Here is a 14,982-nt window from a genome sequence, read left to right as displayed (position 1 = left end):
AGCAGTTGATGGCAGAAAGGGGAACTCAGCCAAGGGACTCGCAGACACGGCTCTACCTGGGACCTCCTCACAGCTGTCCATCTGTGTCCCAGGAACAGGCAAAGTGGGATTGAAATCGAGAGATGCTAACATCCACCCTATGTAATCAGCTTTCTCATCAACAATGTCACTTCAAGCTGATTTGTGATTTAGGCAGTGCATGATTGCTATAAAAACAAATTATATCAAGAAGCTTAAAGGCAGAAGGAGAGGTGCCTAGGTGGCCCAGTTGGTTGAGCATCTGACTTTTGGGTTCAGCTCAGGTCATGATTTCAGGGTCTTTGGATCTAGCCCCACATCGGGCTCCCTGCTCAGGGCGGAGTCTGCATCTCTCTCTTCCCCTCTGCCCTGCTTATTTTTTTTCTCTCTCTCTCTCAAATAAATAAATAAATAAAATCTTAAAAAAGTAAAAGTCCATGGACTGCTCTGTAAGCTGTACATTATAGTGTGAATAGTAAGGGTCTTTCTTAAGATATCACAGAATTAATAGAAGACAATTGTGAAGGATGAGGTGTATCTCTTTGTTGATGTCCTGTTTGATCACAATCATAAGATTGCGAAGACAAAAAGATTAAAGATTAATCTACCTTATATTACAGTTTTTGAAACTTGAGGCCACATGTTGCAAATAAAGAGGATGTGAGTCCTCTTGTCAGAGGTGAATCAGATAGCCTTTGTTTTTCTGGGGCTGCAAGGACCCTACATAAAGGGGAGACTACAGCCGAAACCCTGGAGCAGCAAGAGGGAGGGAGCTGCAGGACGCCCTGGGCAGTGAAGAAAAATAAAGCTCAGCATGTCCAGCCTTCTGCTGCTGCTGCTGCTCTGGGACATAGGGTCCCCTAGCTTCCCACGGACTTTAGGGACACAGGGGCAGGATATGGAGATGGTCCAGGTTAATGCTGATTTTCACATGCCACCAACACAGGAGCATTACATTCTCATTTTTCCAAGGTCAAGGAGTAGAAGCTCAAGCAAGTGTGGGATGCATTCTAGGGTCAGTACTTTGTCTGAAACAGATCCCTTCATTAAAAAAAAAAAAAAATCTACTTACCTGTCTATAGACTTTCCTTCAGAAGATGGAGGTGGAGAGAGTGTCCTGACTACCTTCACACTGACGCCCAGCAAAGCTAGACTTTGCCACCACGCCAACAGTAAGCCTATGAAATCACTCACTTTGCAGACAGGTTTTTTTCCTTGTACTAAATCTTCAAGACAAAAGAATTTCTCTGTCACCACAGTGAATTCCTAAAGATTTTCAGGAAAAAATAAGAAGGATTTCACATCCTGTCTTTCAATATCTTTCTCTTTATCAGAACTACCTACAGAAGTACTACAACTTGAAGACTGGAACCAACAATCTGTGAGGCAGAGGAACAACAGCTTAGTGGCTGGGAAGCTGAAGCAAATGCAGGCGTTCTTTGGGCTGAAGGTGACTGGAAAGGTCGACACGGACACCCTGAATCTGATGAAGCAGCCCAGATGTGGGGTGCCCGATGTGGCTCAGTACGTCCTCACTGATGGGAGCCAATGGGACCACACACATCTGACCTACAGGTAAGCAGACTGAGCAGCAGACGGAGATGCTATTTCCCATCAGAGCCGTGAGCCATGAGGTCCCATGTGTCTCTGTGTTCTTTGATTTTTAAGGATTGAAAATTACACACCAGATTTGCCGAGAGCAGAGGTAGACAGTGCCATTGAGAAAGTCTTTCAGCTCTGGAGTAACGCCTCTCCCCTGACCTTCACCAAGGTCTTTGACGGTCAAGTGGACATAATGATTTCTTTGGTCTGGGGAGGTAAGCTCTTCTTGTCTCCTAAAACCATCCTAAACGTCACCTGAATGTCACCACTACTCCCACACCTGCTCAGCTGCACCAAGGACAGAGTGTTCCTAACGGGCTGTTGATTTTATGGGCCAAAGGGAGGCCTCTTGGATGAAGAAGGCCTTTGGGCTCCTTGCAACTGTCCTCGCACCTCCTGGGGAAGCTACGTAGAAATGGGGATTTGTCTTTGCCTTGCTGTTTGTCACAGATCACAGAGACAACTCCCCCTTCAGTGGCTTTCAAAACCATCTCCCTCATGCTTTCCCACCAAGAGACATTGGAGGAGATGTTCATTTTGATAAGGAAAAACATGTACCAATGATTTCAGAAGTGAGTCCACAAATTCCTCCAAATTTTTCCTTTCATGGGTCAAAGTTTTATCTGAAAGGATGCTTTAGTAAAATGAGCTAATGTTGTGATCAGCCTTAAATACCTTAATAAACATAAGTTTTTATTAAAACTATAATTGCTTAGAAAGGTAATGGTAACTCCTTTGTGTCCATTTATTTAAAAATGTAAGGGAATATTATTTCTGCAAGTAATTTTTACCAACAAAATATGTTACTCTGAAAATGCTGCTACCATGTTTTACTTATTTATTATTTTACATTTTTTAAGATTTAATTTTTTTTTATTTATGATAGTCACAGAGAGAGAGAGAGAGAGAGAGAGAGAGAGAGAGGCAGAGACACAGGCAGAGGGAGAAGCAGGCTCCATGCACTGGGAGCCCGACGTGGGATTCGATCCCGGGTCTCCAGGATCGCGCCCTGAGCCAAAGGCAGGCGCTAAACCGCTGCGCCACCCAGGGATCCCCATTTTTTAAGATTTAAATTCAATTTGTCAACATATATTATAACACCCCGTGCTCATTCCCTCAAGTGCCCTCCTCAAGTGCCTGTCACCCAGTTACCCCAACCCCCCACCCAACTCCCCTTCTGCAACCCTTTGTTCATTTCCCAGAGTTAGGAGTCTCTCATGCGTTGTCTCCCTCTCTAATTTTTCCTACTCAGTTCCCCTCCTTTCCCTTATAGTCCCTTTCACTATCTCTTATATTCCCCATATGAGTGAAACAATATGATGATTGTCCTTCTCCAATTGACTTACTTCACTCAGCATAATACCCTCCAGTTTCATCCACGTGGAAGCAAATGGAGTGTATTCGTCCTTTCTGATGGCTGAGTAATATTCCATTGTATACATAGACCACATCTTCTTTATCCATTCATCTGTTGAAGGACATTGTGGCTCCTTCCACAGTTTGGCTATTGTGGACATTGCTGCTGTGAACACTGGGATGCAGGTGTCCTGGAATTTCACTACGTCAGTATCTTTGGGGCAAATACCCAGTAGTGCAATTGCTGGGTTGTAGGGTAGCTCTATTTTTGCTAGGATGTTTTAAATCATATCGTTGAATATATAATTACACACTAAAATTTTAAAATGGTTATTTTTGGTAAAGTGTTCTTGAGGAATTTTTCTTGATACTTTCCTATATTATCTACATTTGCACAACTGGACATAATATAATATTTATGAGCAGGAAAAATAATAAAATGTTAATAGAATACTATTATTCCTCCAGAATATAATACTTTCTACCTTATGTCCTGTATTTATTGATCAAGGGGATTTTTCTTTGTTGGCTGACTTCATCCAAGAATTATATAGCCCAATCTCAGAGATTCATACTTTAATTAGCCTAACTAGAATTATGAAGGCCCTCTCGTGTCTTTGATTAAACATACACACACATATACACCCCATGCAGACAGACCACCAAAAGCACACCACAGTTGCACAAAATCAACAGTAAAGCATCTGTAGTTTTGATACTTATATTTCCTTCTTGGGCTCCTCAAAACTGTATTCCAGTAATTGCAAACTTGTTTTGTTCGTCTTTTAAGACTCCAACTTGTATCATGTTGCAGCACATGAAGTGGGCCATTCCCTTAGACTGTTGCATGATAATGACATTGGTTCTTGATGTTCCCCAGATACATCTACTTTGGAGATGTCCTACTGCCTCAGAAGGACATTGATGCCCCCCGGCACTCTATGGTGAGTGAGCACAAAGGAGAGCACCTTAGACCAGTGATTCAGGGTCTCTATGTGGGTTTCCGAAAAAGAGCTACTAGCTGTGTCCTTTTAAAAAGAGACTTCATTCTATGTGCTTTTGTGTTAACATCATTACCAACTTCTCTTGACTTCAGAACCTTTATTTATGCTTTAGTACATTCCAAAAATCCCATCCAGCCAAGACAACCACAAGTACCACAAGCCTGTGATAGCAAGTTAACATTTGATGCTATAGCCAAAATTTGTGGATAATCATTCTACTTTAAAAACAGGTTAAAAAAAAAGAAATTACCATGAACACTGACTTATGTTTTTAAGGTGTTCTGATATTTTGTTGAATGTTCTATATGTTTCTTTAGTAATATATTTTTAATTTGTAGTTTTAATTAATAGCACAGTTGCATTAAATGATTTATTCTACAAAAGTTTTTATCACAGATAAGCGTTGGCTCAGCTGGAAGAACATGTGACTCTCAATCTCAAGGCCATGAGTTTAAGCCCCACATTGGGTGTAGAAATTACATTTAAAAAGGAATGAAAATATTTGTATCACAGATAAGTCATTCATTCACTAGAAAGTTCATGGAGTAAAAGGAATCGTACGGCCCCCACCCTACCACTAGCATACATACAAATATGTGAGTTAGGCCTAAAGAATTTTCCTTTTTGAAGAATAGAGACTTGTCAGTAGTGGAGCAATAATTGGTCTTCCAATTCCTTTCACATCTCATGTCTAAGATGAGAAACATCAGTGAGTTAGAACAAATCAGATCTTTCTGAACACCACTGCTCAAAGCAGATGTCTACACTATGACTAGGGCGATGCAGGCTATTGCCCAGGAAGGAACACTTGGCTCAGTGTGCTCCTGAGGTGGGTGAGCTCAGTGGCTGAGAGCTGTCTATAGGGACTGTGTGCCAAAGCTGCAGGAGACTTTGACGGTTGGGGCAAGGGATGTGGCATGGACAGTGTCTGCTAAGGGGTTGACAAGGAGGACCCTTGTCCCGTACATATGCCCTCTGGTCCTTCCCAAGGCTGGTGGCTTGCTATAGGCTTCCATTTGGTCTCCGTGGTCTTAGAAACACTCTGAAAACCCCTGAAATGGAAGAGTCTGGTTGGAGCAGTCTCTTACACCTCCGTTATCCTTGCTTGCTTCCATCGAGGATTTCTGTGAGATGAACTACCTTGTAGGTAAAGGACCCCTAATATCAGATGCAGCCCTTCTGTGAGTGTTAGACTCGTGTCCAGGGAGAAGGAATGCTGGAAATCAACCACAGCTTTGCTGCAACCAAGATATTTCCCTTTCTTTTAAATCAGGTTCTTCCTATGCACAAGTGCCTCCTACAAAATAGCAGAACGCAGTGTCATCGCTGACTTCTGGGAATCACTGTTAAATGCAGTTGGCACTGCTTATGGGGATGTTAACAGAGATCAAGTCTTTTTTTTTTTTAAGGTATAGCTTCTGGGTTTTTTTGATCAATGTTTCTATGAGTTACATTTTTCATCGGGTTCTTTGGTTGAAAATTAACTGGGCCAATCAAATAAGTGAAGAATCACGAAACAGATCTAACACATATACAGTGAAAATCAGGGGAATTTCTATACACATGATGTCTTAAACTGCCTTTTTGTGAGATGGTGACATGAAGTTATGTAGATACCATAGCTTCATGATGTAAAGATGAATCAACATGCTGGAGGAGCTCCGCAAACAAGAAACCAGGCCAGACAAGAGCTGAGAGGTGTCACCCAGTGAGAGGAACTACTCCTCACCTGTGTGTGTGGCCTGGCTGCCCCTGCAGCACCACATGGACCCCCACACACTCCCTGCGCAGCTGGGGAAGGGAGCCATTCTGGAGAGGTGCCCAGCTCTGGGGCTCTCCACATGGAAATAAAACTCTCCACCCACCTCTTATGAATGCAAGTCTGGAGGGAAGCCTGCCTACTGTCCTCCAGAGTCCCAGGCTAAGTTTTCTATTGGTTCTTTGGTTGACAGGTAGTAAATATTGGGCCTTTAACTGGGAGCAGATGCTGCAAGGATATCCCAGGGACATCCACTACTCCTTGGGCTTCCCGCAGAGGGTAAAGAAAATCAACGCTGCTGTTCACGAGGATGATACTAGGAAAACGTACTTCTTTGTTGCCAATGAGTATTGGAGGTAACTACAGACCCTTGGAAGTCAGAGTCAGATCACTCCGTGGAAGGAGAGTTGCCTTTTAAAATTCCAGTTGAATTTTTGGAAATTCTTGCGGCACCTGGGTGTCTCAGGTCATGATCTCAGGGTCCTAGGGTCCAGTGCCACATCATCAGGCTCCCTGCTCAGCCAGAAATCTGCTTCTTCCTCTCCCTCTGCCCCTCCCCACCCCCTGCTCATACTCTCTCTCCCTATTTCTCTCTCCTTTTCTCTCTATTTCTCTCTCTTTTTCTCTCTCTCTCTAAGTAAATAAAATCTATGAAATTATTCTCAAACTGTGTGGAACCTCCAACCTCCCTTGGTGAATGGTGCCAGAGCGAGCATCCATTAGTTCCCTACCTGTTATCATCACAATACACCTGTCTTTGGAAGACAAGGGATTTATAGGATGGCATTTAAAAGGGAGATAAAAAGCAGAAGCATCCAAAGGGAAATTTCTTCCCCACAGTGGGCAGATAGGGCAGACAGTGGAGTCAGAATTTGAATCCTATTTTTAGAATTGATGTCACTCTGGGGATGGTCTACTCGGTTCCAGTCTCCCATAACCCTGTTGAACTGGGACCCTCCAGTTAAAAGCTCCCATTATTTTCATACCAGCAATGTATCTACTCATAACTGTTTAAAGGAGTCATTGGTTTTCTACAAAATGAAAATAAAGGTAGCCCCCATCTCTCAGATTTATAGCAAAGATTGAATCGGTACATGCAAACCACTCAGAACAGTGAATTCACACTTAGTGTTGAGTGTGATTTATTGTTATTATATTAATCACACATTCTGATTTTCCTATTAATTTTTTTACAAGGTGTGATGAAAACACACGGTCTATGGATACAGGTTTTCCCAAAGGGATAGCTCATGAGTTTCCTAGAATTGGCAAAAAAGTTGATGCTCTCTTCCAAGAGGGAGGTAAAGGCCATCCAGTTTCTCCATTTTGCTGCCATAGAAATGACACATGGACTGTTCCTTAGATCTGAGAGCGAATTGCATGTGTAAAAATGTATATTTTTTTCAAGAGTCCATGTGTAAAATCATTGTTTATTTGTCTAACATAATCATTATCTCTCATTTTATTTCTAGGATTTTTCTATTTCTTTCATGGAAAAAGGCAATACAAATTTGATCCTAAAAAGAAACAAATTTTGACCCTCTTGAAAACCAACAGCTGGTTCAAATGTAGAAATAAATGATGATTGACTATCACAAAGGAGAAAAGAAAAAAATACTTCTAATCAACCTGGGAGAGATGCTTTTCTGAGGACACAGATACTTTCCTATTTTATTTTCATCTCTTGGCAACAGTGAGCAACAGACATATGAGTACAAGCTTGTTTAACCTCCATCTGAAGATAGTCTGTGTTATGTTAACAAGACTGTACCTCTTTAGGAACTTCCACAATTTAGCTTTGAGTGATCACTGAGGACCTCACGGTCATAGTTAGTCCTTAGGTTTACCTAGAGAAAAGCTTTTGTCACTATTCTATGATATTCTAAGTGATTATGCTTCTCATAATAACCACATTCTCAATAGTTATGTCTCTAGGTTGAACAAATTCACTATGCAAGTCAGTGGGAAGATAGGATGTACAACATTTCAAGTACTTCGCATGGCATATGCATTACATGAGGGAAAGGGGCTGCTATTGACCCTCCTCTCTTGTTTGGATTTCAATCTAAGCCTTTAAGTCAAATGATGGGAGGGATTGTAGAACCCAGTGGGCTCATCTGGTAGAGCACACGACTCATGATATCAGGGTTGTGAGTTCAAGCTCCAAGTTGGGCACAGAGCTTACTTGAAAAAACTTTAAAAATAAATAAAAATGAGCAGCTTTTAAAATATAATGATAACAGAAGAGATTTATTGAGCTTTGGCTGTAGGGGTTGTGGCAGGAGCACTGGATAAAGCTATTTTCCTAGCTAACATCATAAAGTTAGGAGCTTATCCCTGAATATTAGGGTGCTGGGTCTTGTTTCCCAGGGAGCTTCCATACAGAATTCCTGGGGTGGGCTTCAAGTTACATTATGCATGTATAAATTTGCAGTCTCACTATTGCTGCTGAAAAAGAATCAATACTATGCAAAGTATCTTTTTTGCTCATACAAATTCTTTCTCATAGGTTTTCTGGTGGAGGTTAAGAATATCTTGATTTTATAGTGAATGATTTGTATAATGTTTGTTGTTGAGTACCATTTGTTTTTCTGTTTACTGTGATAATAAACACACACTCAGAAATTCTGGGCAAGGGGCAGCCTGGGTGGCTCAGCTGTTTAGCACTGCCTTTAGCCCAGGGCCTGATCCTGGAGACCCAGGATCGAGTCCCACGTCAGGCTCCCTGCATGGAGCCTGCTTCTCCCTCTGCTTGTGTTTCTGCCCCTCTCTCTGCATCTCTCTGTGTCTCATGGATAAATAAATAAAATCTTTTCAAAAAAAAAAAAAAAGAAATTCTGGGCAAGATGCCACCCAGCTGTGAGCTCCTTCCCATGAACCAGCGCCATGAAGTAAGGGGAGGTTGGGCATCCTAGAGCCAGACACAAACGGGGAGAAAACCTGAGTGAGCAGACAGACCCAGCTGGCATGGGGGAGGCCCAGCTTCCCCTAAAAGGGGCAGGCTCTGGGAATCACGTTCTGCTGGTATCCCCTTCGCTCCCACACAAGGCTGTGGATCTGGTGTCTGCATGGCCAGCCTGAAAGGCAGCAGGACCACAAGAGACAAGAGATAAGATCAGGGTGGTAACCCTACACAGACAAGCTCAGGTCCCTACAAGGTGCTACAAACTCTGCTCCCTTTGTACCTCATTCCCTAGGATTCTCCCCTCTGGTGGCTTCATTCCGGCTGTGCCAACTTCTGTGCTGGTTTTCAAACACGTGAGGAGTATTTGGACCTTGGGGCCTTTTCACTGAGTCTCCCTCAGATGCTTGCATGGCTAAGTCCCATCCCTCTTCTCCAGCGATGCTCAAACGTCCTTCTCAGTGAGACCTTCACTGGCTTCCTCTTTTACTATTACCACGTATGCCTGCCCTCCCCACATACATAAACATACTCTCAATTGTCCTACACAACACTGCAATTATCCCTGATCCCCTAACATCTTCTGCATTGTCTGTAACCTCTCATTCCCTCTACTGCTCACTGCCTGTCTGCCTCTATAGTGGATGCTCTATGAGAACAGGGGCCATTGTTAGCTTTGGTTTGACTTTTGTTATTGTTTTTCTGACTTACTTATATAATTCAAGAAACAAGTAGGTGCTCAAAAAAAGTAATAAATTAATATAGAAGTGATGCAGGATGCCAGCAAAGCTGGGAAGTCAGGTTGACCAGCTCCTGAAGGCTTCTATACTTCCATTCTCCTAAGCACAGACCAGAAAATCAGACATAGCAGCAGCCCCCAGAAATGCTCAGAGCCTGAGAAAGAATTTCTGAGTGGTTCCTGACAGGGAGGACCTACTGATGGACATAAGAAATGAGAGCAGTTTGTGCAGACTTTCTCACCGAACACCCTGCCCAAAGCTGCTTCCATTCTATGTTGATCCATCTCATGGAGAACAAACCAGGACCCAGGACTTAACCCATTTACAGAGGCCAGGGAAAGTGACAGTTCCATGGAAATATGAGATCACAGGGAAAATATGTATTTGTAATACATATGTCTGACAAAGGACTTGACCCAGTATATATAAAAAGTTCCTGCAAATCAATAATAACATGACAAATTATCCAATTAAAGATACACAGAAGACTTAATCAAACTAATCATAAAGAAAGATATATAGTGGTGCCTGGGGGGCTCAGTGGTTGAGCATCTGCCTTTGGCTCAGGGCATGATCCCGGGGTCTTGGGATCGAGTCCCACATCAGGCTCCCCGCAGGGAGCCTGCTTCTCCCTCTGCCTGGGTCTCTGCCTCTCTCTCCGTGTCTCTCATGAATAAATAAATAAAATCTTTAAAAAGAAGACATAAATGGCCAATAAACACATGAAAAAAGTACTTAACATCATTAGTTATCAAGAAAAGAAAATTCATATAAGGTATTTCTATAATACCACTAAACATATTCATATTAATGACTGACAACACCAAACGAGGAGCTGGAATGCTTATACGTCTCCTACCATATGGAAGTTGCTCACAAAGTTCAATATTTACCTACCCTATGACCTCTTCTGCATATTTTTCTGGAATAAATTCAAACACAAACACACAAGAAGCTTGTTTAAGAAGGTTCTTTATGCATGGTAGCCTATTCTGCAAACAGTACCTTCATTCAATACAATACTATAGAAAAATGACAGTGAATGATCTACTAGTACACACAATAGCATAGATTAATCTGAAAACCATTATTCCACACAAAAGAGTACATCCTCTTGCTTCTGTGTATATGAACTTCATGACTAGGAAAGTAGTTTAGAGGGAAATACATCAGAACAGCAGTTGGCTCTGAGGAAGAATTAAGACTGAGTGAGAAAGAGCATAGAGAACTTTCTAGGGCGATGGAAACATTCTAGTTCCTCATCAGGCGTGGGTTACATGGGCATGTATGTTTGTAAAGTTCACTGGATTATGCACTTAGGATTGTACACTTCACTGTATACAGTATCTCAAAAATATATAAATGAAATAGAAACAGAAAAAGGAAGTCTTAATCATTATATAACCACTAAAACAATTAAAAATAGTAGTTTACAAATCTCCCCACAAACACCAGCCCAAATAGTTTTATTCATTTGTTTTGTTAAAAGTTCCATTTCAAGGAATAGATCAACCCAATCTTGCTTAAACTCTTTCAGAGAAAACACTATATTCTATTGTCATCACACAACACACAGGGAGGAACTATAGTCATGGTCCTATTAATACTACAAATAGGAGAAGTCTGCCTGCATCAGTGATACTTTTTCAACAGAATCCTGGAGGTCTGGCCAAAAATCAGGACAAGAAAACTAATGGGAAAAATTTTAAATAACATCACATATAAAGGTCAAGAGGGAAGTCCAAAATACCATTATTTGTAGTTAATTCAATCACTTATACAGAAAAGCCCAATAGAATCAAAACTCTTCAGATAAGATGGATACTTCAGTGTCTCCAAATATAACATCAACATATCAAAATCATTTATATTCCTATACAATCACAATAAACAAGTAGATAAAATATTGAAAATAAAATACTAACAGCTACAGCAAAATCTATGATATATGTAGGAAATAATCTGGTAAAAACAGAACAAGACCTCAATAAATAAAAGAGACCCTCCATCCAACAATATAGACATGTGGCATGAGCAAGACATAAACTTTTATTGCTTTAGGGCACGTTAAGTTATAATTCAGGGCTTATAATCATAGAATAATTTTCCCTATCCTCTCTGCTATAAACTGAGTACAAAATTAAACTTTGAATGGATTTAAGATCTCAATGTGAAAGACAAAACCATAAAAATAATTGAATAAAAGAGTAGAATATTTTTGCCACCTTAACATGGGAAAGAATATCTCAGCACCAAAAAAGCAGAAGCCATTCAGGGTAGAGCTGATAGGTTTGACTACATCAAAATTTAAAATTTATACCTGGGTAGCCAAGATTATATAAAGACATATCCAGTCTAATATCAATCAGAGAAATATTAATTAAAGAAAACAAGATATAAATTCCTACCCATCAAAATGGCAGAACTTAGAAGTTTTGATAACATTAAGTGCTGATAAAAACATGGGGAAAACGAACATTCATTCACAGCTGGGGGAGAGTTCACTGGTACAACCATGGTGAAGCACCATCCCTCTGCACTCTAAAAATGCCTCTGCCTGAATCCCAGTAATTCCACTCCTGGGTGTTAATTCGGACCATGGTGCGCAGGAGACTGGTGCACCATTAAAGCATCGTTGGCGACAACCAGGAGCAAGTGGCAGCCTGGATGGCCCTAGCTTGGGAACTGACAAACAGGACATGAAACACATACGTATGTGATCAGAACGTCATGCAGCAGTGAGAGGCGGGACTCTGGGAAGCCTTAGAGCAACAGGAACTGACTCAAAGCAAAAGTATTAACCAAAGAGTAAGACACAGAATGAAACATGAAATCCAAGGCCATTTATGAAAATATAAAGTTTATATAGGAAACAATCCTATATACTTTTCAAGAAATACATGAAAATTTAAATGAACATTTGGAAAGAAAAATAGAAGGAAATATGTATTAAATACATTAGATATTGGTTTTTTGTTTTGTGGTCAGTTTTTTTAAAGTTTTAATTTAAATTCCAATGAGTTAGCATACAGTGTGATAGGTGTACAATACAGTGACTCAACACTTCCCTACATCACCCAATGCTCATCACAACAGGTGTGTCCTTCATCCCCATGACCTGTTTCCCTCCCCACCCCCCACCTCCTCTTTGGTGACCTCAGTGTGTTCTTTATAATTCAGAGTCTGGCTTTTTCTTTATCTCCTTCTTTCTTAGATTGTTTTTTCCGCCATATTCCACATATGAGTGAAATCATATGGTATTTGTCTTTCTTTAAATGACTTATTTCACTTAGCACAATACCCTCTAGTTCCATCCACATCCTCACAAATGGCAAGATTTCATTCTTTTTTGTGGCTGAGTAATACTCCATTGTACAGTGGAAGGTCTTTTAGCTGTGATTTGAGGAAAGAGGAAAACAGTGATAAAAATAACAAAAGGAGTCATGTATAGACTAATGAGGATAGTTTATCCTTAACTGATGCTGTGATTAACAAAATGAATATCTGAGTTAAAAAAAAAAAACAAGGAAAATATTACAAATGGAAAAGGATGGAGAAGGAAAAGGGAGATAGGAAAATTGGAAGAAAATTTAAAAAGCCCTAGGCATTCTAAAAATAAAGCAGAAATCATTTGTAATCTTAGCACCCAACAATAAGCACCATTAACATTTTGGGTCATAAACCTCTGATATTTTAATGCTTATGTTTTTTTCTCGAAATATAAAAATATATCGTACACATGTTTTATTGCCTGGATTTTCCACATAGTCCAATGTCATGATATTAAGTAGTCTGTATTGTATTAAGTGAAAAAGTACTTACTGACCGCCAATGATGTGGACGCTCTGTTTTAGGTTTTTTGGATTCCTTGGCAAAGTAGTGAGAGCTATCTTCGTGGGGTTCACACTTCTGTTCAGGGGAGACAGATAAAGAGTAAACACATATTAAAAATAGAGTATGTGGGAAGATGACAAACATTACGGGGGAACAGCACATAGGATGAGGGGAATGCAGGGCAGTGGAGAGGGGTGTCAACTGATCTCTAGCATGGCCAGTAGTCAGGTTAGCACTCACTGAGCAGATGTCCCTCAGGGAAGGCTTGGGGGAGCAGCACCCCTGAACAGTTCAGGAAAAGTACATAGCCAGGGCGGGGGCCTCAAGATAGGGCCTGCTCCATAGGGGCAAGGGAAATCCAGGAGGATGCCAGGCATAGAGACACAGAAAGACACGGGCCTGAGCAGAAAGGTCCTTTGAGGCCACTGTCTGGATATGCTCAGTGTCCAGCACACAAGGTGGAGGAGCCAGAACACAAGCAGGAGGCCTGTTGTCCTGGCAACGGCCGCTGCTGTTTCCCAGCCAGCTCCTTCAGGCCTCTGCACAAACACCAGCCTCTTGCAGGTGCTCCTGGGCCTCTTCACAGTTGATGTAGGTACTGAGCACGTCTTCAACTGTTACCTAACAGGGCTTTTTTTTCCTGCCATTTCCCCCGCAAACTGTGACGTGTCCAGACTTTGGGAAGCATCCTCCCCAGCCTATGAGGTCCACCTGCAACCCATCATCCCCCAAACTCGTTGAGAAGCTGCTCTCCAGGGAGAAAGCTGGGCACACTGGTGCACCATCTCGTGGCCTCCCAGAGTGGTCCCAGCTGCTGTAGGGCAAGTGCGTCAAGCGCGTTCAACCACAGAGGGCCTGCCAGGGACCTTCTAAGACCGCGACCGCAGCCTGACATTAAGAAGATGCTCTTCAGTGACTGCAGGACTAAACTGTGACCACTCGGTGAAGTTTCCCACCCAGCGGTCTCGCCTACAGCAAACCACACTTTAATGAGCTCTGGCTGGGTCCGTGATGTGCTGCCCATTCAATCCCCGGGCGTCCTTCTGGCCTTCCTTACTGAAGGAGCTAGTGGCCCTGGGTTCTGCCTCTGTCCGCACACCTGCCCAGGTGGACTCGGGGCGCCCTCTCCTGGCCTGGCGTGGCCGCGTCCTGCGCAGCTGCAGCCCCGCAGCTCCCGGGGCCTGGGGATGGCCTGTGGGCGTGTCCGCCCCGGGAGCCCAGCCCGGGAGCCCAGCCTGGGAGCCTCCGACAGCTTGCAGCAGGGGACACTGCGGTCACAGACGCTTCTCCTGCCCTGCCCGTGCCCCGCCCCCCCCCGTCCACTCCTGCTCGCCCGCGCTGGGGCCGCCACACCTGCTCCTCTGGCCTCAGCTGCCTGCTGGACCTGCTCCACCCACAGGACAGGAGCCCCCACTTGGTCGGCAGGTGTGCGACGTGGGGGCCGCCCCCGCAGACGGCCCGTGCTGCCTCGGTCCTCCTGTCTTCCCCATCCGACTCACGCAAGGACGGCTGGGTCTCCTCGTCGTGGGGGAGGACTTGTGGCTGCCGGTGAAGACCAGCTCTCGACCAGACCCCGACCCCCTGTTCTCCTGCCCGCTCCTCCCCACAGGTCTGCCCCAGACGCTGCGGCCAGGGTCGGCTGTACTGACTCAGTGACGGCTGCCCGGGGCCCTGCTCACGGCGCTGCCGTCCCTCCGCTGTCTGCCTCCAGCTCCCTGCCCTGCCTGCTGCTCCGTGTGAGAGCCTTGGGGATGCCCACACACTCAT

At 43.1% G+C, this 14,982-nt stretch overlaps 1 pseudogene; it reads left to right on the top strand.

Annotated features, from left to right (window-relative positions):
* Positions 1-832: 832 nt before the first annotated feature.
* On the top strand, positions 833-14,035 carry LOC129496908 (interstitial collagenase-like; annotated as a pseudogene).
* Positions 14,036-14,982: the final 947 nt, after the last annotated feature.

Source organism: Nyctereutes procyonoides, unplaced genomic scaffold (genome assembly GCF_905146905.1).
Source record: "Nyctereutes procyonoides isolate TBG_1078 unplaced genomic scaffold, NYPRO_anot_genome, whole genome shotgun sequence".
In the NCBI taxonomy this organism is placed as follows: Eukaryota; Metazoa; Chordata; class Mammalia; order Carnivora; family Canidae; genus Nyctereutes; species Nyctereutes procyonoides.
This window is presented reverse-complemented; position numbering and strand designations above follow the sequence as displayed.